Source organism: Pongo abelii, chromosome 17, assembly GCF_028885655.2.
Source record: "Pongo abelii isolate AG06213 chromosome 17, NHGRI_mPonAbe1-v2.0_pri, whole genome shotgun sequence".
In the NCBI taxonomy this organism is placed as follows: Eukaryota; Metazoa; Chordata; class Mammalia; order Primates; family Hominidae; genus Pongo; species Pongo abelii.
In genome coordinates this window covers 28,285,322-28,312,325 of record NC_072002.2, presented here as the reverse complement: position 1 = coordinate 28,312,325, position 27,004 = coordinate 28,285,322, and the positions used below count along the sequence as shown (strand labels likewise).

General features: G+C 39.0%; 1 protein-coding gene across 2 annotated transcripts in view; it reads left to right on the top strand.

Annotated features, from left to right (window-relative positions):
- The window catches only part of ARHGAP28 (Rho GTPase activating protein 28), a 202,339-nt gene that overhangs the window by 28,596 nt on the left and 146,739 nt on the right, over nucleotides 1–27,004 (top strand). Inside the window, exon 2 of one of the 2 annotated variants that reach the window (XM_054537668.2) lies at nucleotides 26,439–26,529. The exons of the other annotated variant lie outside the window; for it this stretch is intronic. The gene's annotated coding sequence lies outside the window, so the exon portion shown is untranslated. The remainder of the gene's footprint in view (nucleotides 1–26,438; nucleotides 26,530–27,004) is intronic. 2 annotated transcript variants of the gene reach the window in all.

Sequence of the window (27,004 nt, the reverse complement as noted above, 5' to 3'; positions counted from 1 at the left end):
TGAGAAATTCCTGTAGCAAACATACTATAATAAAACCATCAAATGAGCAATGGGTGAGGGCTGGGGAACTTGTTAAAAGCCATAAAGCATAACTAAGACTGTCTTTTTTGCTTCGATTTAGGTCGGAGATTCTGCTCTGGACTCTGGTGCTTGCTTGTCTTTTTTTTTTTTTTTTTTGAAACAAAGTCTCACTCCATCGCCCAGGCTGGAGTGCAGTGGCAGGATCTCAGCTCACTGCAGCTTCTGCCTCCCGAGTTCAAATGGTTCTCCAGCCGCAGCCTCCCAAGTAGCTGAGATTGCAAGCATGCGCCACTACGCCCGGCTAATTTTTGTAATTTTAGCAGAGATGGGGTTTCTGCATGTTAGCCAGGCTGGTCTTGAACTCCTGACCTCAGGTGATTTGCCCACCTGGCCTCCCAAAGTGCTGGGATTACAGGCCTGAGCCACTTCGCGCAGCCACTTGCTTGTCTTTTAACATTGCACCAGAAAACCAGAAGGGAAAGGATGAGAAATACAAATTGTCCAGTTTTTCTCCTAGCTGCTTGGTCTAGTTAAACATTTGTAGGTAGACAGACCTGAAAATAAGGTTTTATGGTATTTATGATTTTTTCTCTATCTATTCACTTATTATCTCAGATAAATGAGAATTGTGGTCTTCAATTAGAGAAGATCAAAGGCAAATCAGGAAATAGTGATTTATTTATTGTAAGAGTGAGGAACGACGTAGTACTGCTTTAGATTTGTTCTGAGATAATAATGGAACTTGTTGCTCTATTAAATAGATTTTTATTAATGAGCTTTAAAAATCACACTTAATCACATATGACACAGTAAAATTAAGTTTGAATAAAATTGTTGGTTAAAATCAATTTAAATTTAATACTTAGTATGTATAGAGTGGGCTTTTCCTTTTAGATGCTTACTGTGTTTTCTTACAGGCATTATTTCACCAATGATAACCTTACATATAATTTGAAAGGAGGCAAATTGAGATATACGGGCAGATGGAGATTTAGTTCTTAATCTCGAATCCTTTTAGACACAGTTACTCAAATTTCAGAATGTTTCATTAGAGTTGGTAGGAAAATTTGGAAAAAAACTGGGCTTTTCAAAAAGTAAAGTTTAATCAAAGAAGGCAAGCCTAGAAATGAATAAGGAAATTCTGCTTTTCACTTAGAACATTCTATTAATGATCAATAAACGCCTGTGTTTAGATATAGTTTTTATTATTTCATATCTTTTCTGTAGTATATAAAGTTACAGGGACTTATCTTCATTTTGGTGGTTCTCTGTAATTTGTTTTTAAGTGCTACTAATTTTATTCAGAGCTACGCTGCATGAAATATAGTTGGTTCATTTTAAAATGTATATTTAGAGCTTAAGCCCTGCACCTAATAGGTTTAAGAATTTAAAATATGCTGGATATGCTTATGGAACATCAGTATTAAATGAGTGAAGAAATTGAATCTACAGCGCATCTATATGGAAATTACAATAGCAGAAACAAAAGGTAAATAGTAGCTAAAATTGGAACACTTTCAGATTCCTATCTTATCTTGAAAAACTATGAAAGAATAACAGAGAAACTAGGCTCTTATACCCAGCTGCAAAGTTCCCCTGCTAAAGAATAACCTGACTTTAAATTTCACCCCCAAGTCGCCGCTTCCCACTGTGTTTAAAAACTGTGGTCACAGGTGGTTGATTGCTTTTTCAGAAGGCAGTTCATTTAGATCGGTATCAGAACCTTGTTTGATTCAACAAGAAGGCTATGCTAATTGTTGGCTATTTTCTTGGAGGGGGACATCAAACTGTAATCAGGAATTTTAGGAGAAACTTGTGATCAAAACATTTCCAGTAGGAGTTCAAACAAAGAATTCAATGTGCTAAAATAATGAAGTGAATCTTCTCTGTCATGGAATTATATCCTAACTATGCCTGCCTATGTAGGTTCAAACACACACACACGCACAAACTACATGTTTTGGAGAATTGCAGTGAACAGATAGTTTTTTTCCACTTTAGAAACATTGGGCCACTTTAAAAGTTTGGTGACAGTAAATTTGCAAATATGATTATTTTCATTTTCCAAGCAAAAAAACTGTAAGTTTCTGATGCTGTGATTGAAAGCAAAAGAAGTATAATTTATAGGAGTACTCTCAAAGTCAAGATCCTCTTATCCTAAAAACAAGACTACAATCCCCATCACACCAAGAAATTCTTAGGTCCAGGTAAGAAACAAACTCAGAATTCAGCATGTACATTGTAAAATTATACAGTATAGTATAATGAACATACAGTAAAATAATGAAATTTAAATGCATGACTTCTGTGAAATTATTTTAAAAGAATTTTTAAAGTAGCAGAAAAGTTTATTTTTACTGATGGTTCTGTTGTTTTTACAACACATTCAAAACACTTTCTATAGAAGCTTTCAGTTCCTTAGCAAGGTAAAAGATTTCTCACTAAGAAAATGGATTGCTTTGATAAAGCAATAATTAGCATTGATGTCAAATTTATTATTATCCAAAGCTTATCTCAATTTAGCTATTGCAATAGAGCTTTCCCTTTAAAACCTCCATCACCGTTACTATTACTTTACATTCTGATCTTTAATTCATTGGAAGGGATTTGTTACAGTTAGTCTGGGTCAGTGACTCAATCTCTTCAAGAGGAGGAAACACCAAAATGGGCCTTGTACTTTCCTGGATTCATTTCATGTTACTGATTTTACCTGGGTGTAATTCAGAATACAAATGTAGAAGTTGTAAATATCCATATCAGGGGTCCTTAGCATATGGGAAGATGAGATCGTGGGATTATACTTAGGTCTCTGTATACAACAACCTTTTTTATTTTTCCAAGTTAAATTCAGTCTTTAAAATGCACGTAAACATACAAAAAACAGCATATATATTATACGATTCCCTTTATATAGCATACAAAATAAGCAACACTAATTGGGGGTATCAGAAGTAAGGTTAGTAGCATCCTAGAGATGGGGGTGGGGCTGAGGGCAGGGGCAGGTAGTGAGTACAAGGGACATGGGGCGAGCTCCTGATTTACTCTTGTTTTCTTGATTTCAGTGACATTTCATAGGTGTATTCTGTCTGTGGAAACTCATTTGGCAATCCACTTATGGTTTGTTCTGTTTTCTTCATGTATATTACATTAAAATGTTTTTAAAGGCATGTGCATTAGTAAACATGGAATTTTGGTTCCTCAGCTTGGGTCTTGGGTATTCACCCAAATACAAGTTGGAGAGGCTGCTTATGTGTACATGTATCTCAGAGATCTTGGAATCTAGCCCACAGTGTTAAGTGAAGGAAACAGTATTGATGGAGGCAGGCATTGCCACTGCTTAACCCACAGCATGAATCTGGGCTCCTAGGCCCTAGGCTTGGACCATCAGCCGCCCAGCCATATTATAATCTGTTAACAGGTGTGGATGAGGACCAAGGATCAGAATCAGGAAGGGCCAGTGGTCAGTGAGGGAATTGGGAAGTAAAGCCAACAAGCCAAGCATTGTTAGTGATCGAATGACTTCCAAATATGTACCTTCAGCCCAGCCTCCTTCCTGAATAGTGGTTTTCAACTTGGGCTCTGCAATTCGGAAGACTCAATTCGTCTTTTAGCTTTGCCATTTTGTAGCTGTGAACCTTTGGCCAAGTTATGTTATCTCATTAAGGCTGAGCTTCCTTCTTTGTAAGAAGATGTATGATAATATAGAGTTGTTGGCACACTCTGGTTATATAGGAAAGGTTTAAGAAGTGTAGATAGCAAGGGTAGTTGCTGTCAATAACCAGCGGTCTACAGGCGGTTCCACAGGTTTCTCAAGTCCAATTTTTACTTTGTCATCTCTGCTCACCATTATTTACCCATTTGCTGGTAGCATAGGAATCATTCTCGTTTTCTCCTTCCCTCTACCAATCACCCCATTGATTAGCTTTCCAGTGTGTGTCAGTTTCTTTCATCTCCATGGCATGACTCAAGCTGTCAGCCTTTCTGGCTTGTCTTACTTCAGATGCCTCCCAGGTGCACATCCCACTCCAAAAGTTTCTGATAATGCAGACAGTGATTTTTCTAAAATACAAGTTCAACCATGCCACACACACACACCGTGCTTGAAACTCTATAATGGTTTTCATTTCCCTTAGGGTAACCTGAACTGCTTAATATTTTATACCACGTTATAAGGCTTTACATGGCCTGATTTGCCACTACTTCCCTCTCTAGCTTCAAATTTTGCTGTTTCTCTTTTTCAGTCTATACTGCAAAAGGATGTAATTTCATTCAGTTTCCCCTTCAACATGCTGTGCATCCTCTTTCAATTCATGCACGGTATTCCTTCTGTTAGAAATAGTCCGCTGTGCCTCCCCCGCTGTGCCTCCCCCATTTTTATGAAATGAACTGTGTGCCCCCAGAATTTATATGTTGAAGTCTAATCCCCAGTACCTCAGAATGTGACTATATTTAGAGATAGGGCCTTTAAAGAGTGGATTAAGTGAAAATAGGGCCTAATCTAGTATCCCGTATACCGGTGTCCTTACATGAAGAGAAGATGAGGACGGAGGGAACACCAAGTGAGAATGCAGGGAGAAGACAGCCATCTATGAGCCAAGGAGAGGGGCCTCAGGAGAAACCAACGCTATCAGTACCTTGATCTTAGACTTAATTTCCAGAACTGTGAGGAAAAAAAAATCTTAAGCTATCCAGTCTGTGACATTTTGTTATGGCATCTCAAGCAGAGTAATATACCCACAATGAATTCACTTCCCTGCTTCAGGACTGAGCGTAGAAATAATGTTTTCTGGGGTACTCTCTCTGGGTCAGGCCAGGTGCCCTCTGATTTGCATAACAACACCAAAACTATATTGACCATTCACCATGCCTTGTATCATCCCATTTAATTTTCACAATAACTTTATGAGAGGGATGATTATTTGTTTGTTTGTTTGTTTGGAGACGGAGTCTTGCACTGTCTCCCAGGCTGGAGTGCAGTGGCGTGATCTCAGCTCACTGCAACCTCTGCCTCAAGCAATTCTCCTGCCTCAGCCTCCTGAGCAGCTGGGACTACAGGCATGCACCACCGTGCCTGCCTAATTTTTGTATTTTTAGTAAAGATGCGGTTTCACCACGTTGGCCAGGCTGGTCTCGAACTCCTGACCTCAAGTGATCCTCCTGCCTCAGCTTCCCAAAGTGCTTGGATTACAAGCATGAGCCACCACTCCTGGCCACAAGAGATGATTTTATCATCCTAAATTTACCAATTAGAAAACTGGGGAAAAGAGGAGTTGCCAGACATGTACAGATGACCCAATCTCTTTCCTCAGTTCTTATTTTTCAAGGAAGAATATTCCTGCACACCTTTTAGAGTTTGACTTCCAGACTAGCCTTATTACTGTGTCATAGCAGTCATCCTACTTTACTGCAGACACTTGTTTAATTTTCTTCTCTGCTAGCTTCAAAGGTCCAGGAGCACAAAGCCTACATCTGGAATTTTTTTCACTGACGTATCAGCCAGTGTCCAGCACAGTGTGTGTCCCACAAATATGTGCCGGGTGCTCCCAGCTCCAGTGCTGAGACAAGTGAGCTGCCAGTAGTCTTGCCTGGCCCATAGATGGGGAAGGAGAACAGCAATGCTCTTTAGGTAGGGAGGATACAGGAGCCGAAGTGCAGCGGAGAGGGCTTAAGTGAGCACAGCGCTCTGAGCTTCTCCCTCTTCTCTCTCCACAGTTTTTGCAGTTCTCTTTATTTAGGTTTAGAAAAAGAAAGTATTAAAGCAGAGAAATAATTATCAAGAATATGCTATATCCAATCTTTATTCATACAATCTAGTTGGCTGTTTTCTTCTGTCAAACTAAAGAAAAAAACAACTTTCTTTAGAAATTTGGAATATGGATGATAAAATCTAATTCCACACACTCGAAGTTGTCCATGGAAGGAGTCACCGTAGACATGAAAGAATGAGGTGGTAATTTAAGTGAAATGAGGGGCAATAGCTCAATTACTGAATTGCTTGGTATTAGAAAAAGAACATGAATTGGTACCTTTTCTAGAATTTCACAGGCACTTCCTACAATCCAGGGTGCATGAATATTAGTGTATAAGGCCACGTCCAAAGAGATCAAAGGAAATATTAGCATATCAACACTGTGACACTACCTGCCGTTAGTCATTTTAGTAACTGACTTGATGATCAGATTGAAAAACCATAGTGTACGTAGGGTTTGGCATTATCGAGGTTTCAGGCATCCCCTAGGGGTCTTGGAGCATATCCCCTGAGGAAGAGGAGGGACCACCCTATGTCTCAAGAGAGGCTTAAAGTGTTAGAGTTCAGAGGAAGATGGCTCCTCCCTAGAATCAGGGAAGTCATCAGCCAGAGACTAAGTTGGCCCTGACATTATTGTAGTAACCCCTCTTCAGGAGCTGAAAGCCTGCCAGCCTCCCTGAGGCAGCAGTCAGTTCTCTAACTGATTGGATCTGACCTATATGTTAGGCCAGTGAAGAGCTAAGAGTGATTCCATTTTTAAGCCTGCTTTAGAATTCAAATCAATCAAAACTCTTGTAAGGTTATTCTGCATCTTATCCCTATGATTGATCACTTCAAGCCTGAAAACAATGGCTGGACTTTCTGCATGTTATACTCTGACCTTGGTGCTAAAAAATGCTAATGTTAGAAATTGCGGGCAGTTGCTGTCTGGCCATTTTATTTCATTACTTTACAACTCGCTTAACCAAAAAGGCCTATACTATTGAGTTTAAACCAAATGACCAATACAGTTGAGGTATTTATCTCCAACAGAGGACTTACACTGGAAAAAAAAAAGACTCAACAATAATTATTGCTACAGGCTTTAGCAGTCAGACACAAGATGTTACCAGCTAATACTAGATTTGATTTGCTAATGTTTTGCTGAGGATTTCTGTGTCTATGTTTGTAAACGATGTTGGTCCATAGGTTTTTGTTCTGGTAATGTCTTTGTACAGATGGTTTTGGTATCATTATAATCCTGGCTTCTTACAATGAATTGAGAAGAGTTCCTTTTACTTGTTTTCTGTGCAAGTTTGGTTTCTTCCTTAATGTTTAATAGCATATTAGTGAAGCCATCTGGGCTTGGAGTTTTCTTTGTGGGAAGGTTTTAAATTATGAATTCAATTTCTTTAATAAATGTGGGTCGATCTCATTTCTTCTTCTGTCAGTTGTAATAAATTATCTTTCAAGGCATTTGTCCATTTCATATAAGCTGTTGAATTTCTTGGCATGGAATTCTTCAAAATATTCCCTTACTTTCTGTTTGTGATCTGTAGGATTTTTAGGTACAAGGTTCTTTTTTTCCTTTCCAACACTGCCTATTTTTGGCTCAAGCTGAGCTATAAATTTATTAATTTTACTTATCTTTTCCAAACCCTGCTTTTTAAAAATTTTTTTCTATTGTTTGCCTGCTTACAGTTTCATTGACTTTTGCTCTTGTCTTAATTATTTCTTTGCTTCTATTTACTTTTGACTTAATTTAATACTCTTCTTTTAATAGCTTCCCTAAGGTGGAAGCTTAGATAATTGATTTTGTATCTCTCTTCTATTTTAATATAAAATATAAAATTCCCTCTGAGGATTGCTTTAGCTGCATCCCATATATATTGGTTTGTTGTAGTTTTCTTACTATTGAGTTCAAAATATTTTCTAATTTCTCTTAGGATTTCTTCTTTGACTTTTCAGGATATTTAAAAGTGTGTTGCTTAATTTCCAATCTTTGGGGATTTTCTGGGTATTAAAAAATCAATTTCTAATTTAATTCCATTGTGGTCAAAGAACATACTTTGCGTGAATTAAGTCCTTTAAAATTTCTTCAGACTTGTTTTATGGCTTGTCATATGATTTGTCTTGGGAATGTTCCCTGGGAACCTAAAAAGAATGTGTAGTAGTCCACTCTTTGGGATGAAAGTAGTCTATAAAGATCCATTAAGTGAATTTGGCTGAGGCTATTGTTTGTTTTCTTTATTTTTCCTGATGTTCTGTCTACTTGTCCTGTCCCTTACTGAGGGAAGAGTGTTGAAATCTCCAACTGTAATTGTGCATGTGTCGCTCCTTTCAGTTCTGAAGGTTTTTACTTCAAATATTTTGAAGCACTGTGTTTCAGGGCATACTCATTTAGGATTATTAGATTTTTTTGATGAATTCAATAATTTATCATAAATAAATATCCCTCTTTGTCTTTAGTCCTAGTTCTTTTTCTGAAGTTGTAACAGCCATAGAGTTGTGCTGCTGAGACCTCCTTTCCAAAGAGTGGAATACTTAGCCCACAGCCTCAGTTGCCACACTTCAGGACCTGCCAGTCTTCCTGTAGTGGCTCTGCTCTCCCCAGGAGGCCAATGGCCCATGACTGAGCACAGCGTGGTACTAAACTGGGCTGATACAGCCCCAATGCCAGCTCCTCTGGTGGGCAGTTTCTGCTGGGGGATCTCTGTAGGCCTGGCTGAGACTTTTGGGGACCCAAAATCCCAGACTCTTCCTACTCAAGTCTTTTTCCCCTTCTCTGATCATAGGTTTCAGATCTTCAGTCATGTTTGAAGGCTTTTCTGTACCCAGTGTGGCTCCCGTTTACCTTAATCTTTCATGGCTGTTTCCCCACAGTAAATCTCCTGAGCTTCTGATTCAGTATTGACAACTGCTTCATGCAGGAGCCAAGCTGCCGCACAAATCTACCTGCCTCAATGATGTGGCCACTCCAGCTTTCTTATGATTAGTGTTTGCATGGCATATCTTGGTCCATCCTTTACTTTTCCTGTGCCTATGTCTTTCTGAAGTGTGAAGACAGCATATATGCTTGGGTTTGGTCTACTATCTTGCTATATGTTTACTATTTATCTCATCTGTTCTCTTCCCTTTTTCTCACTCATTTCCGGCCCTTGTTTATATTACTTGAGTTTTACTTTTTTTTTTTTTAGTATTTTATTTTATCTCTACTCTTTTAGCTCTTTATTCATTATTTTTCATGATTGCTGCAGAGTTTACAACATGACACTTTATCTTATCACATTCCGCCTTTGAGTAATGCTATAATTTCCTGTGTAAGAATCTTATGATTTTTGCTTTCATTTTTTCTTCCTCTCGTTTTTGCTGCTATCATATATTTTATTTATTACATATGTCATAAACCTTAAAATACATTATTATTTTGTTTCATATAGTCAATTTTATTTTAAAGAAATCAAAATAAGAAAATAGTTTCCTTTACATGTACCCACATATTTACAATTCCCCACATTTTTATTCTTTTGTAGAGGTCCAAGTTTCCATCTGGTATTATTTTCTTTCTGCTTGAAAAATTTTTGTGTTCTAGTATTTTTTTTCTAGTGCAGATTGGCTGGCTCTGTGCTTTTGTTTGTCTAAAAAAGTATTTATCTAGTCTTCCTTTATGAAGGATAACTTCACTGGATATTGAATTTTAGGTTGATCATTTTTTTCTTTTAACACTTTAAAGATGTTGCTCTACTACTTTTAGCTTGTCTTGTTCCTGACAAGAAGTTTGCAGTTATTCTTATCTTTGTTCTTCTGTATGTAATATGTCTGTTTTTTCCTACTCTGCTGCTGTCAATATTTTCTCTTTATCTCTGTTTTTCAGCAATTACATCATTATATGCCTGTCTGTGGTTTTGTATTATCTTTCTTCGAGTTCACTGAGTTTCTTGAATCTGTGATCTATAGTTTTCAACAAACTTGGAAAATTTTCAGCCACTATTTCTTTAAATCAGTTGCCCTTCCCTATCCCCATCCTAGCACTCCAGTACCACGTATGTTGGACTACTCCATGTCATCCCACATGTCACTCAGACTCTTTTCAATTTTTCCAAACTTTTGTTCCCTGTGTGTTTTAGTTTGAGTATTTTCCATATTTTGTCTCCAAATGTATTGGTCTCTTGTTCTGCAGTTGATTAATGTGCTAATAATTCTATCTAGTATATTTTTCATTTCAGATATTTTGTTCATTTCCAGAAAGTTTTATTTTCTTGTCTCCCATTTCTCTCTTATTTTTCTTTTTAAGTCCTTAAATAGTTGAGCATATTTATGATTTCTCTTTTTATGTCCTTGTGTGCTAATTCCGCCACCCTTGACTCTATCATTTCTGAGTCTGTTTTCGAGCCTCATTTTCTTGCTTCTTTGCATGTATGTAGTTTTTTAGTGAATGCTGGACTGTTGTTTTGTTGTTGTTCAGCGCAAGGTTTTATTGCCTTTCTTTTAAAGTTTTGTTAAGGAAGGTCTAGAGTAGACTTTACTTAGGCTGATTTAGTTTCACTAAAGTGAGAGACTTCTGGGGTTTTGACTAAAACCCCAGGTTCTCAACAAAGACTTTCTATTCTGATTGGTCCAAAATCAAATGCCTCCCAGCCCTTTAGGAGCTCTGGGAATTGCTTAACTTATGGAAGATCTTTTTTTGAGGGATTGGGGGCTGCTCTATAAAGTTGACGCTGCACATGAGTGACTTAATATTTAGCAACAAACTCAAGGAGATCCCATATGGATTCATTGAGCTCTTTGTCTCTGTAACTTCTTCCTGTCAGATACTTTTTCTACCAAATTCCATCTGCCTCAGCATCCCTGAACTCTGTTCCATGTCCCCTTAACTCAGTGAGACCCCGGTGTTCTTGGCTTCCCCTTGCTGTACTGCTGGTCTGCGCGGTTCATCCGGGTGGAAAGCTGGGATGCCTGTAGGACTCACTCATCATTCCCTTTCTCTCAGGCATCACATCTTCTGTTATGCTTCCTCTTATCCGATGTCTATAAACAGTTTTTTACGTAGTTTATGCAGTTATCTAGTTGTTTATGGTGGCAAGGCTAATCTAATATCAGTTAATCCTTTATGGCCAGAAACAATTTCAGCTTTTATAAATATTCTGGGTGTTTCCTTCTAGACATTAAGGTAGCCTTTCAGACCCTGTTTAGAGTTGAGAGAGAAGCAACTTTTTGGTAGGGTGAGAAGAGACTCCAGGGCCGTTGATTGTGCCCTGGACTGACACAAACTGATATTAGACACAGGACCATAGTTGGCATCCCAGATAGGAAGGGGGTCTGACAACTGGGAGACTGAGGGGTTGCTGTGGCTCCTGCCCCTCCCAGGTCCTGTTTCCCAATCGTCTTTCACACATAAGGAGTATAAGTCAGGGACAACCTGTAAATCTAAACTCTTCCAAGAAAGTAATTTCCTAACTGGGGCTCCATATCTATCGTTTCATTTATGGATGTGAATTTTCTTTCTCCTTTGCATGTCCATGGCAATTTAAATCATTCTTCATTCTTTTTCTTTTGCATCAGTGCTATTCATTTAGGACTTCCAAAAGCGAGGACTCTGTTAAGGGATTTGCATTCATAAACTCATTTAATTTTCACTGTGACCCAATGAGGTAGGTACTGGTATGATCTCTATTTTATTCACGAGGAAAGTGAGACTTGGAAAGATTAAGAAATTTGCTCAAGATCATGCACCTATGTTGTGCTAAAGCCAGGATTTGCACCCATGTCCTTTTCATTTCGTGCTCTACATTCCTGATATTAGGCTATCTTTCTGTCTTATACTGCACACTACCTTTGTACTACAGTTATTTCTGTGTCTTTGTAGTTTATGAATTGATTGAGAATAGGAACCCTGTACTTAACACATTTTGTGTCTTCAAGGCATTTATCAGGGCCCTTGCCCACGGCAATTTGGAAAGAGAAAAGGGGGAAGAAATGTCTCCTTTATTATTTATTTTGGAAAACAAATAGCCCTAAACTCTTAGAATTAACTTGCCATCAAAATATTTCCTTATTGAGAATATTTTCCTTTCAAGGTAACTTTGTCTTATTTATTTTATTCCTAACAAATCATAGTTACTGGAATCAGCTGGTAGGAAATTAGCTATCCTTCTATAAAACAACAGATGGCAACAAGGAAAAATTCATTTTTATTCTGTTGCAAAGTGTACATAAGCAGTAATTGCAGGTTTTGGGATAATGTGTTCTATGATATTTGTTCCTTTTAGTCATGGACATAAGTGATCTTCTCTTACAAGACTGATTTTTGTGTTTTCTGTAGCATCAGATAAATATTTATTAAAATATGATATATGGGCTCAAATAACGATAGAAATAGCACAAGACCCTGTAATCAGTAACTTGAATTTATCCTTTCATTTGTGAACCAAATATGCAGTGCTGTCTTGATTAAATCTGTCAATAATCTGGGCAATAAAGCAGTTCTACAGGAAAAAGCTGACCGGTGCATTGGCATCCCCAGGGTAGGATGTCAGAGCTTTTGGGTGCTTCCAAAGTGTTCTTACATTAGATGAAGAAAAAAGACTTGACTCTTGGATGGCAGTTTCCACAATTCATCCCCACCTTCCCCTGGGATCAAACGTGCTTGTCACAGGCAGCATTTAAGCCACATCTGATAACCTTCTATAGTTGAGCTCTCTTGCGCCACATAGACTGATATTTGTCAGGCCAGAGGCTACTTGTAAGGTGAGAAAGCCTGGCTGCTGGAAGCTGTTAAAAAATCGATATCAGACTTCTTTCGAATCTTTAATTATTCAATTAAAAAACGCCTTCAGCCCTTGGGCAGCTGAGTGAAGGGGAGAGGGAAGAGGTGGGAGGTGGGGGGTGGAGAGTCACATTGCCCCGGTGTCTGAAACCTTGAATTCAGAAAAACATAAAGAGAATGAAGACTTGTGAAAGTCAGTCAATTCTGTTTTTATTTGACCACACTCTGTTCTTAGAGATTCTTTTTCATCGGCCCAAATCTGTAACTTTCAGGTTCAATAATTATGAAACTCTTCTCCATATTTTGGAACTAAAACGACTTCATTCCGAGTGAGCAATTTTAAATCTTTTTTTTTGTTTTGTTTTGTTTTTATTTTTATTTTTGAGACAGGGTTTTGCTGTATCACCCAGGCTGGAGTGCAGTGGTATGATCATGGCTCACTGCAGCCTTGTTCTCCTGGGCTCAAGCAATCCTCCTGCCCCAGCCTCCTGGATAGCTGGGACTATGGGTGTGCACCACCACACCTGGCTAATTTTTAGATTTTTTTGTAGAGATGAGTGGGGTATCTCACTATATTGTCCAGACTGGTCTCAAACTCTTGAGTTCAATTAAATCCCCCTGCCTCAGCCTCCTAAAGTGCTGGGATTACAGTTATAAGCCACTGTGCCCGGCCTAAGTCTTTATTTTCAATTATTAATGCTCACAAAAAGATCCGTAGTAAGATAGTTCTTGTCCTCTCTAAAACGTGGGAGCCAAGAGAGGGTAGAGAGGAAAAGAAGAGAGATGGGGAGAGGTTCGTATTTCACAAGCAAAGCAAGAGCGTTCCTTAGAAGTGAGAGGGAATTATGTTCCACGTGATCTTTTGAGATTCGGGATCTTTTATCTCTTGGTAATTTTATAAAATGGACAAATAACCACTAAAGTCACCTCCTTCGTTACACATAATAGATTAATGAACATTCATCAAGGAATTGATTTGTGGTCCCTAGTGACCTGAACTGGATTCAAGCAATAATGTGAAGGCCCAATACTAAATACCATCTTGTTTCTGATCCTTGAGACTATCCTGTTGCCTAGTACATTTTTATGTTAAACATTAGTAGTTGGATCTTAAAAACCACAAGAGAACACATGTCATTTTCCTTGTCTGGATAATGCTGTTTATGTAGTTAGACAAAAGGTTAGGACTGTTGTTCAACAGCATATTAGGGTGACTAGCTGGAAGAGAGGAAACATAGAAATGATAAAATTCAAAGTAGTAGATACTTCAGATACCCTGAGCTGATCATTACACATTCTATGCATGTAACAAAATATCACATGTACCCCATAAATATGTAAAATATTATGTATGAATACAAAATCCTCTCAAATCCATACAACCCCACAAAACCATTAATGAATCCCACTGCCACCAAGGTAGGACTTAAAGGACAATGGGGAGTTTTCATTTTTAAGGGAAACAAGCCCAAAAAAGGACTTTAAGTATACTCTAAACTAAGCTAAATTGTTTCAGTGAATTAATTCATACTAAATATTGTACCTAATAGTCACACTCCATGAAGTTCACTTGTACATTAACCATCTTAATAGTATGTTTCAACTGGGTCCTCTAACAGAATGTAAGGTCATATTTATTACATTTCTTTCAAGGAGCTCCAACTTTTAAAGTTTTCTGCATTGCATTTTCCCTGGGATGTTTCTCTATAGAAAAATGGTACAGACAGTTCCTGACTTAGGATGGTTCGACTTACGATCTTTTGACTTTACAATAGTGCAAAAGTGATACATGTTCAGTAGAGACCGTACTTTGAGTACCCATTTAACCATTCTGTTTTTCACTTTCAGTACAGTGTTCAATACATTATATGAGATATTCAACACTTTATTATAAAATAAGCTTTGTGTTAGAGGATTTTACCGAACTGTATGATAATGTAAGATAATGAGCACGTTTATGTTAGGCTAGAGTGAGCTGTGATGCTCTGTAGGTTGGGTTTATTCAATGCATTTTTGACTTATTTGACAGTATTTTCAATTTGTGATGGGTTTTTTTGTTGTTGTTTTTTTTTTTGAGACGGAGTTTCGCTCTTGTTGCCCAGGCTGGAGTGCAATGGCACGATCTCAGCTCACTGCAACATCCGCCTCCGCCTCCCGGGTCCAAGCAATTCTGCTGCCTCAGCCTCCCGAGTAGCTGGGATTATAGGCATGCATCACCACACTCAGCTAATTTTTGTGTTATTAGTAGAGATGGGTTTTCACCATGTTGGCCAGGCTGGTCTCGAACTCCTGACCTCAGGTGATCCACCCGCCTCAGCCTCCCAAAGTGCTGGGATTGTGAAGGTTTTATCTGGACATAACTCCATCATAAGTCAAGAAGCATCTGTATTCATTCACTAATTAAATATGTATTTGTTTGAGTTTTACCGTGTGTAGAATGCTGTACTTTGTCTGAAATTATGCATTTATCCATTTATTCATTTAGCAAATATTTATTGTATGTTAATGTATGCCAGGAACAGTTCTTGGCACCGGAAATGTTAAATCAGCATAGCAAATGAAGTTTCTGTTCCACCTGCGACCTAGGTGCCAATGAGGAAGTCAGACAGTACACAAGCAACAGATGCATACATAATGTAATTTTGGAGAGAAGAGAAGAAATAAATTAGCTCCTTTTACTAATGTCTGATATTGTGTGACAGCAGCTGGGAAGTCAAATAATGCGGTGTAATGATAGCATGATCTTTTATAGAGGGCCAAGTATAGGGTCTTTTACAGTCATCTTATGCAGTTCTCATAATAGCTTTGTAAAGTGCATATTATCAATGCTGTTTATTCAGATGGAAAATCTGAGGCCCAAAGAGAATCTGTGAATTTCAGAAGGGCTCAAAGCTAGTAAATGGCAAAGTTTTTTTAATCGGACCCTTGCCTTCTGACCATAAGTTGCATGGTTTTTCTCTGCATTGCTGCTTGATATTTATTGAATTAATCATCCATGAATTCTTTCCTTTCTACATTTCAGGTTAAAAAAATCTTTCGGGAATAGGAAAACTTTTTGCAATCACAACAGTTATGGTTTTTGCTTTTGACTTTTGAATAAAGCTCCACATTTGTTAAGTGGAGAAAAGAAGGAAGGAAAAACTGTAAAAATTGTCCTCACACACTGCTTGGGTTTCTATTAATCTCAGTCTTCTTGAGGCCGATTACACTTTGCAGTCTTCCTTAGGAAATGGATGGAAGTTTGAGCTGAGACACAAACAGGAAGGCTCCAGGCAGCATTTGTCCCACAGGCACCACCTCCTTAAATAGCTTCTGTGCAGTGGAATTAGTTCTTCACTTAGAGAAGAAACTCCATTGCCCTTTGTTTCTGGCCCTGCACGGCTGGAGGCGGCCAGCACTGTCCTGTCCTGGTTGAAGCAACTTTAATGTGTGTGGGGTGCTGAATGTGGGCTGGGGATGGCTTCCCTGCCTTTGGGCCATGGGGTGACACCCTTGCAGAGGGGTTTTGTGGGTCTCCCTCAAGAATATCATCCCTGAAATTTTTAACCTGCTAAAAGGTAAGGTTCTAAGCACTTCTTAATAACTTCGGCCACAGACTTCTTTGTGCAGACTGGTTCTTTCTTTTATCTAAAAGAGAAAAGAAGGTGCAGATAGCTGTGATAGCTTTTTTTTTGAAATCTATTTTTAGGGGCTTATAGTTTTATTATTAGTTTATAGATGCATCATATTGATAGTAAATTGCCATTTTTTAACCTCTCAAAGCAGATTTTTGTCGTGGTATGGATATGGATTTTTAAACCTCAAATATACAAGTTAAGTCCTATTGGTAATTTGAGAGGACTAGTTAAAATGTGTTCTTAATAGATGGTTAAAAATGAATTGCTTAGAAGTCTTTTGATTCCTATTTCTGTTTGTGTGCTGGAGCCTTTAAACTAACCCAATCTTTCCAGTTAATTACCTAATTTTAGAAAAATCTACTGAGGTAGATAGAGTTCATTAGCCAAGCAAGCTATTCTATTGTTTAATGGAATTAATGCACGTCTGTGGGCAGGCTTACCAAGCCTTTCCTCCTGCTGTCAGCGCTGGGACAGAGGGCACCCACCAGAAGTGGCTGTGTGTTGCCCTGGTCCTACACCTATGAGTGGATGGGGAAGGAGTTCTACAGGAAAGAGGTTTGCTGGGGGATTTGTGTGACCTGCATCTGTCCATTTCTTCTGATCTTTCCGTGGCCTCTGTGTACCCCTCCCTTAAGCACCTTCTTAGAGATTAATTAGCACCTGTGTTAGTGTAGTCTCAAAGCCAAGGACCTAATTAGTCTGATCAATAGCACGCAGAGGCTCTTCTTCGGGAAACACAAATGTGTGCTCTCCCCAGAAAGGCTTCCATAATATCGATTAACCTCTTTTCATGTTTAATTTGTAAAGCATTGTCATACATACAGCTACCTTGTCAATAACTCTTTGTTTGTCTTCTATTTCATTTTTGTTCTTGTTCTTGTCCTTTGTGATGGGTTTTGTTGGAGAGGAGGAGCATTAAGAGAGGTGGTCTTGCTGTTTATTTGAATTTCCTTTTTAAAATTAGATTGCAATCATCTGCATCAGAGCATTATGGATTCCTTTTACTTGAGCAGTGTCATCTGTATATTTACAAAGTGTGTTTATAGTTTCCTTATTGTTCTTAAGTGTTTTTACTAGAGCATTTTGTAATCAAAAAGTCAAGTCTTCTTTGACTCTATTGAACTTGCTTTTTAGATTGGTTTAGAGTGTGTTAAGGAAGCCTTCGATGAAATATTGCTTGTTTTCATAGTGTGTGAAGGAAGGGGTAAGAGTTTTTTGTTTGTTTGTTTTTAGTTTTACTTCCGATTTCAGGTGGTGTAAGCAAAACCGAGGGCAATGATAGGCCACGTGATGCTTCGGATGTGACATTCATTGGATGTGTTCATTTGTGAAAGTAATAAAATTTTACACATGCTTTGATGATGATTACTAAATAGGGAGACTTTCCTTAATTTTAAATCTCCTAAGTAATAATGAATTTGCATTATATTTAGAAATTGTTTCACATTCTATGGTTTCTTTTTGATAGTTCCTATGTATAATTACTGCTCCCCTCCCATGCTCACTTTGTACGTGTGCCTGTCTTTTACAGACAAATTTTATGAGGCCCTTGTTAAACTCTGAGCCAAGGGATTAGTTGAAGATCAGCTGCACTAATTAAAGACAAGTTTAACAAGATAAGACTCATGTTTAGATTTGAAAATACGAACAAACGACTTCATTTTTATGATCTTAAAGCCGAAGTGGGGAAAAACATTGGGAAAATGAACAACCCTTAGCCTACCCAAGCAAATAGAAACTTTTACAGATAAGGAACCCTGAAGACAATGGACACAGTAATACAAGGTTCTAAAGACAAGTTTCTGGCTGAAATTTTAGGAAAAAAATAACGATATAGCCCCTGAGATGAGCTAAAGTAGTCCCTGAGATGAGCTAAAAGGAAATCAATGCCTTTCTACGATAAGTGGAATGACAAAGTGAAGTAAGGATTTACTGGAAGGCCTCCTCCTGATTCCAGATGAGCCGAGTGCAGAAATGTGTTTCAATGCCTGTTTCAAACCCCAGCGGTGGTGTTTTGAATCAGTGCTGCTGACGTAAACACAGACTGAATGTGGATATTTTCCAAAAGTAGAGAATGAAAACAGTTCAGTCAAGATGTACAGTATTAATACAGTAAAGGCTTGCTGCAGCAGCTGGCCACCGGCTTGAGTATCACAGCCATTCAACTCTCCCTGAAGGTGCAGTGCTGCTGGCAGTAAGACTGTTCTTAGATAGAAGATTGCACCAAGAAAATTGCAACAATCACCCCAGGCACTCACCTAAACACATGAAAGGAGAGATTGAGAAAAAGGGAATTATTTCTTAGTGATGTAGAAGCCTGTGGATCATTTAAGAGAGGAAAAAGGGGTGGGGCGCGGTGGCTCATGCCTGTAATCCCAGCACTGTGGGAGGCTGAGGTAGGCGGATCACCTGAGGTCAGGAGTTTGAGACCAGCCTGGCCAACATGGCAAAAACCCGCCTCTACTAAAAATACAAAAATTAGCTGGGTGTGGTGGTGCACGCCTATAATCCCAGCTACTCAGGAGACTGAGGCAGGAGAATTGCTTGAACCCAGGAGGCGGAGGTTGCAGTGAGCCAAGATCACACCACTGTACTCCAGCCTGGGTGACAGAATGAGACTCCATCTCAAAAAAAAAGAGGGGGAAAAAGGGTATTGAGAGGGGTGTTTGAGCAAGGTAAGTGCTGATTAGATGGGCATTCATTGTTGGGTGACTTTAGTGACAAACAAATGATAGGTTTACAAAGCTCATTTACCAAACAAACTCAGGGAAGTGAGCAGAGTAAACATAGCTGTCTCTGTTAGCTATGAAGATTAGCTTAAGCAATTCTCTACTTGTCAGATATATTGAAATAAATGAACATGAAAATGTAAACTTTTTCTTTTTTTTTAATGAAGATACATGGTAAAATTGGGGCCAGACATGGAAAGGCTGTTTCTTGCCTAGCTACAGATCACACTAGCTTAGGCTTCCCAAGAGTCCAACTGAGTGCTTCACAAAAATCACTATTACGGCATGAACAGTCTTTTTTTTTTTTTTTTTTTTTTGCTTAAAAGGATGTCTAGAAGGCATATTATTTCAGTTATTTATATACTAAAGTGGTATTTAGCTATCTGAAACTTCCAGAGTAAGAAGATGGTGATCAAGATTTTTTGCCCTGTTTTTCTTGCTGTTCCACAATTTGCAGAGCTCATTCCAAATAGTGCTTTCATAAACTTGGAAAGGAATGCTGAAGATGTGGAGGCAGTCACCACAGGGCAGTTTGCAGGAGAGCCCAAGAGCTGACCAGTGTCTGCAATGCTTGAGTAGAATGTCTGCAGTAACTTAGGAATATTCAAGGCAGGTGCTTCAGAGCAAATATAACAAAAATAGAGACACATAGACGTGTTCATGTCAAACAATTCTTTTAAAATAATAGCATATTACATATTGTCTTCCAGTTCATGCTTTGCCAACCCTGATTTATTCAGAAGGTATGAATCTTCTAGTATCTTTTTGTTAAAATACTACAGGATTTATCATTTGTTCCATCTCTCATAGCTGGTGTTGCTTTTTTTTTTTTTTTTAACAGAGCAAAACAAAACACCATAAAACATACTGTCTTTTTTAATTACACAAGTCTGTGGATCTCCTTGACCAGTAAGAAGTTTCAGTCTCTTCACACTGCTTTCTAATCTATGATACAGAAGTAAGCAGAAATCAATATTATACAAACGCGGCCAGGCACGGTGGCTAACGCCTCTAATCCCAGCACTCTGGGAGGCTGAAGCAGGTGGATGGCTTGAGCCCAGGAGTTCAAGACCAGCCTGGGCAACATGGCGAAGCCCCGTCTCCACAAAAAATACAACAGTTAGCGGAGCATGATGGTATGCCCCTGTGGCCCCAGCTACTATGAGAGGCTGAGGTGGGAGGATTGCTTGAACCTGGGAGGTTGAGGCTGCAGTGAGCCGTTATCACACCACTGCACTCCAGCCTGGGCAACAGCATGAGACCCTGTCTCCAAAAAGCGCGAGAGTGAGAGAGAGAGAAAAGAACAGTCATGATATAATTTTAAAAAGTATTATACAAACCCATCTTAAAACTTTTCAAGAAGTGATATAATTTTCAAAGCATCAGAGGTGCCTGAGGGTTCAAGGAAGGCATTTATGGCTGGAAATCTGTAGGTTTTTGTGGTAATGGTGGAAGTGGAATTATAGAATGCTGGAGGTAAGACGGGACCTTCGAGATAAAACACTTGATACGGGAGCTTTCTCACTTGGCTTGGGGAAGCACAGGAGGTGGGGATGAGGGTTCCAGGGTAGAAGGTTGAGGAGAATCCGAGTGGCCTCTGGATCCTTATCCATGGTTCAACCAGAGCTGCTCTGCATTTATCCCTTTGAAATCCTGGTCTTCTATCCAAATTTTTATTTGAACAAATATCATAATTCAGCCAAGTTTGAAACTGCTGAATAAATCCATTTGCTTGCACCTTGTTGGCTGTGCCTGAGAGCTGAACTCTTGGTCTCGCCTGGTTATTCGTTTAGAGTCAGCTCCTGCCTTACTCACAAGGCAGGGCATACATTTTGGAGCCCATTTCAAAATAAAACATTCTTCTACATATGCACCCTAAGTGCTACGATTTATTCAACACCCTTCAGTGTGAAGGCATTTTACAAATATAGTTTCATTCATCTTCAAAAAACTCCATGCAGAAGTGGTTATCCATAACATACAGATAAGGAAACCGAGGCACAGTGAGGTTAAGTGTTTTGCCCAAGTTTATACAGCTAAGCCTCAGGGCAAGAATGAGAACCAGAGTTTGTTTCCCTCCAGGACCTGGGCACTTCCCCAGACAATGCGAAATGAATGACAAAATGTGCTGACGGTTTTTCAGTCAAGAGGTGGTAGAAAAACTCTGAGGTTTTGGTAGAAGTAGCTGCAGGACTTTGCACAGTCTAGGGAGGCTGTTTCTCCTCATTAATGGGGCTCTTGTGTGCTCTAGTCTCAAATGATTTTTACTTCCTTTTCCGACTTCTCTCTTGAAGGAGAAGATGGTACTTATTATTCTCTTCTATTAATATGTAAATATCATGGGGGGTATATGTGTGTGTGCAGGGGGTACTGTTGTGATTAAAGAAAGGAAAGGAATCACACACATTACTTCTTATGAACTGCAAAAGTTTGAGAAAGAATGTATTACAGAGAATTATTGTATGTTCTTAAGCCCTAAGTGGATTCCCAGTAATCTTGGCTTTTTGGCTATTACATGACCACTTTGGATTTGTAAACTGATCCATCTGTCAAAGTCCAGGTCAATTCCCACACCCCATCCCTTTCCTTGAAGCATTCTCACCACCCCTCACACTAAAGACTATGTTGTCAGTACGCTTCCTTTAATATTTGCACACTCCCGTACTCAGCAAGGTGAGGATTCTTTTTAGATGCATTCTTCTGTCTCCTTGGCTATCCTGTAGGCTCTGTTGGCTGCTAGGTAACATACCTCTAATGGACTGCTGGCCTTTAATATTACTTGATTCATTCATTATATTATCCTCCCATTGGTTCTATTTCTGAATCTTGAGCCTACATAGATGTTCTTTCCCAAGACAGTGATCCTGCATCCCTGGAGCCTTCTAAATTTCTCCAGTGCTTTCAGCATTTTCCCACATAGCATGGCTTCTTGACAGTCTGACTTTGACCATGCACTCTGAAGTCATTCCTATTAACATTCTCCTTTAAATGTGGTACCTGGACCTGAATTCCAGTTTTGCTGGATTTAGTACAATCATCCCCCATTTTTGTCTGATATACTTGTATACTTCTATGCCACTTAAGATCCAGTTAGTTTTATTGGCATTTATGTAATGCTATTGGGTTGCACTGACCTTTTAGTTGGCCAAAAATATCTGTTTTTTTTTCACATGACCTGTACTCATGCCAGGAAAAAGTCATCCTAAACATATACTGAAGTTTCTGCACTTCATACTTCTTCCTAGTAAATTTCATCCTGTTAGTTTTAGTCCATTAGTTCTCCCAGTTGAGAATTTCTTGATTTTTAGATTCATATACATAGTAGATTATTTGAATAGTAAGTAAATGATCTGAGAAAAAAATTTTCTAAGGTTGTCAAAAAATTTTAATCTTTCCAAACAATGTGTCTACTCATGGTACCTTGTTGAGAAACTTCACAGGCTTTTCACAACCTAGTGGTTAAGGTCCAAAAGCATCTCCGATGGCATCTGAAGAATCTATACCTATATCTTCTCCTGCATCACTGGTTGCATGAAACTCCTCATCCATTTCACCCCATTCCCTGACTTTCCGTGGCTATGTAGCTTTGCTCGCCGAGGGCTTCTGCCTAGAATGCATGTCGTGCCTGTACCATCTCTGCCAGAGTCCTGCCCACTCTTCTCCTTGATATCTTTCCTGAACCTTTCATAGGAAGTACTTTCTCCTTCCTTTGCTTTCTGAAAGCATTGTCTAAAACTCTTAGTGCTTACTGTATTCTATTTTATGCGAGCCTGTATGGTATCATGGTTGAGAGCAGAGATTCTCGGAATGGACAGCTTCTGTGAAAATCCTAGCTGTATCCCCTCATTATGGTATAATCGTGAGCAAGTGAATTTTTCTCTCCAAGCCTCAGTTGTCATGTCTGTAAAATGGAATAGTAGCACCTACCTTATGGGGTCACTGTAAGGATTAAATGAGTTAGTATGTGTAAGTGCTTAGAATAGTGGCTGGCATGAGTAACTGTTAATAGTTGTTAGCTATATCTATAGGCGCTCAATAAATAGTTGTGAATTTTACTGAAGAAGCTGAGTAACTTTGGGGCATCATTTCTTAAATCCTCAAAGCTTGACTATCAGAGGAAACATTTTCAAATTTATAGAGACAGGATATTGGATGGGAACAACATTTTCCCAAAGAGGTGTTGTGAGATGGTCTCCAACTAAAGGCCATGCTCACAGACTTTTTCACTCGCAGTCAGCTGGGAAGGCAAATATTCGTCAACATTTTTATAAGCACCGTGCATATCTATTGGTATCAAGTAATGCAGGTAGCCTGGAGAAATAAGGCCTCCATGTTATGAGCTGTGATTATTAACATTATAAATAAAATGCTTAATTGCTCTAAGCCCAATTTTGACTTGTATGACTGTGGTCTCATGCTAATTTGCATTTTGTTTTGTGTAGCACAAGAAAAATTGTAAAATAATTTTTTCCCCTTTTATAAAGTATAATCCTTATTCTTAAAAAAAAAATCACAAACACATCCCTCTAAGGTTTGGCATTTATCTTGGGGATTAGCTATCTTCAGCCTATTGACTGACTCTGACCTCAATGTTTATTGAAGGTCTACCAAGGAGCTAGTGTCAGACTAGGTAATATAGAGATGTTAAGAAAGATAAAGTGAAATTTCTGTACTCAAAAGCTTATTTGGAGGTATAACACGTGGTAACTAAAATAATAAAAGATATGTTATAAGAAAGTTCTGTACTCCATTAATTACTAAGTCACTGGTGTAGAAAAGTGGGTATGATGAAAGCCTAGAAAGGACATTCCTTAATTGCCACAAACCTATTTCAAGTGTCTTCCTAAATTGCCACTTCAGGAAGTCCAGAGGCTAATGGATACAAGCTTTCAGGATAACATCAAAACTAATAATAATATATTTCTATAAAATGTTTCTTTTTTGTTGCTGTTGTTGTTTTGAGACAGGGTCTGGCTCTGTGGCCCAGGCTGGAGTGCAGTGGTGTGATCTCAACTCACTGCAACCTCTGCCTCCCGGGCTCAAGCCATCCTGCCACCTCAGCCTCCCCAGTAGCTGGGACTACAGGCACACGTCTCCAGGCCCAGCTAATTTTTTTGTATTTTTTGTAGAGATGGGATTCACCATGTTGCCTAGGCTGGTCTTGAGCTCAAGTGATCTGCCTGCCTCTGCCTTGGCCTCCCAAAGTGCTAGGATTATAGGCGTGAGCCACCATGCCTGGCCCAAAGTGTTTCTTTGACAATTTGCTGTATATGAAGTAGTGGATATAAGTACACTTGATGAGGAGGAGGATTATAATAGCTAACACATCTTACTTAGTTATGATGGTGACCTTTTTGAGACAAGGAGAAAAGGGGTGTCAGAGTGGTACATAGGTTATTCCGTCAGTCAGTGGTAGGTCGGAGATTCAATTCACATTGGTTCAACTGCAAAGCCCTCTTTCTTAACCGCTATAATATCTTGTCCCCCTTGACTCCTATTCAGCAGCCCAACTTAAAGGATCCATTATTAGATCATTATTGATGAATTTTAGCATATATGATTGGAGGGGGGATAGCGGTGAGTTTGAAAAGGTAAGCTGAAGCAGGTTGTGAAGAAATTTTTATACAACCTAACAAGTTTGGAACATCCTCCCAACAATTGGGGAATTTTTATCAAATGATTGTTAATAAGAGAATGACATATAAAATTTTTGTTTTGTCAACATGACTCTTGCAAGGGTATGTAAAGAATATTAAAATGGGAGGAGTTGGGAAACCAGTTAGGTGGTGCAATAACCTAGATATATTATAAACTTGAACACTGGGTGTACAACAAAATAGAAAAAGATGTACTTGAGAGATATGTTTAAGGGAGACTCACCTGGATTTGTGAATCTATCTAATATAGAGGGAGTAGTAAAAAATGACAAGTATGTAATTATGCCATTACTGAGACTGGGAAAAAGGATTACAGTTAGGAGGGGGGTGAGCTTTGGACAAGATGGGTTTCAAGTGAAGGAGAACATGCAAAACACAATTTGACATCCTGAAGAGTCAGAGCTCAAGAGCGATTAGCCCAGAGATTTGCGAGGCTGGGCATGGTGGCTCACACCTGCAATCCCAGTACTTTGGAGGGCCAAGGTGGGAAGATCACTTGAACTCAGGAGTTCAAGATCAGCCTGGGCAACATAGTGAGGCCACATGTCTACAAAAAGTTTTTAAAAATTAGCAGGTCTTGGTGGCGTTCGCCTGTAGTTCCATTTGCTTGGAAAGCTGCGGTAGGAGAATCACTTGATCCCAGGAGGTCAAGGCTGCAGTGATCTATGATTGCACCACTGCATTCCAGCCTGGGCAACAGAGCAAGACCCTGTCTCAATGAATGAATGAATGAATGAATGAATAAAACAGTTGTGAACCCTCAGCCTGTAAGTGAAAAGAATGGACAAGGTTGTGGGGAGAGGCTGGGGCTGCTTCAAGTAGAAAGATATTGACAGAGTATGAAGGAAAACACCCAAGAACACCATTGGTTTTGAAGGTCTGACCCTCCTTAGCATTTTTCCAATCTGGTGGCTACACTGGGGACTCTGATTGGACATAGGTATTTCCCAAGCCTTCATCAATATGATTACCAGCCATTCTTTAGGGTGGTTCCCTTAGGCACTAGCAAAGCCATTAGCTCTTGGTTTTTTCCAATATTCTCAGAAGATTAACTCCAAACTTGGGAAAGTTTTGCCCTTTAGAAATCGAGTAAGGATTGGTGTAGTCTGGAGATGTGTATAACTCATTCATAATCATTTGATTAGCTGTATCGACCTTTCTCTAGGATTTTTTCCACGAAGTTGGCATGTTACATTTCTAGTTTTGAAATAAATTAGTGCAGAGATGGATCCACATGAAATGACTGACAACTCCTTAATGAGCTGCAAGTTTCACGTAAAATGTCCTGGAAACTTTACTGGCAGCCTCCTATATCCTAAAAATGTATGAGTTTCTTCATTCTCTGTGGTGCCCTCTTTCAGTAACGAAGAGAAGAAATTGGTCGTTTTGTCCATTCATAAGCAGCTTTTAGCAGTGGTCACTGCATCAGAAACAATACTGCAAGTAGCTTATGGGAAAATACCCAAGGCACAGGGTAGAGAGTCCTGGCTCTGAGGTCTGACAGCCTGAGTTAGAATCCTAGCTCTTCCTCTTAATCAGCAATGTGTCTTCAGACCAGTGGCAAACCCTCTTTAAGCCTTCATTTCCTTATCTGTAAATAATACCTATAGCATTTCTCATGGAATTGCTGAGGATTTTCAACAGGTGTTTTACTTAATATTGGGCACTAGGGAGTGCTACATGTGACTAATGAGCATTAGTGCATCTTGATTAGAGTTGATTTTGCTGTTTTATTCTCTTTTAAAGACCTTTATGAGTGACTGTCTGGAAATGTTTTTATCTGACTTTCCTGAATACCTCAGTGGTACTGTGAATAATAGAAGATCTGATATTAGAGAAATATCGGGCTATCACAGCAGTTCATTCTATTGGATTTGGAAGACTATACTTTTTCAGGGTATTCCTCCCTTCCTCTTACAGAATCACCACTTCACATCTGTAAGCAGAGCGCTGGCTAACTCTGTGGCTTAAGCAGAGGTCAGAACATCTGAAGTGATCTGCAGATATTCTGGTATGTTCATTTTCTTTGTTCTCCAGACCAGGTCACAAGAATGCTTGTCTGAGTCAGCATTGTAGTAGAAGTGTTTCCTTTAATGTCAATTACATAGACTCATGCAGAGCCTAGGCCTTTTCATAGGCCATTATGCATATCCAACTTTGTTTGGGTCCAGATATTATTGAAGGGTGCAGTGTGTACTGCATATGAAAATAATCCTGCATCATGTTATCTGGAAAATTACCCCAAATTGCAGTTTTAAGATAGATATTGAAGCTCTGCAAAGTAAGCAGTGAAATCCTCCTCCATCTGCTGATTAGGGTTGTGGAATTTACCTGGTAGAGAAAGGAATAATAGGCTGTGCAAAATAGACATTATCAGGAACTGCATATGTTTATCACATTTCCTTGCGCAGAACAAAATTGCAGGAGCCTTTATCATTGCATCTACTTGGTTTTCACAAGCTGAACATGAATACTGTGTTTATATT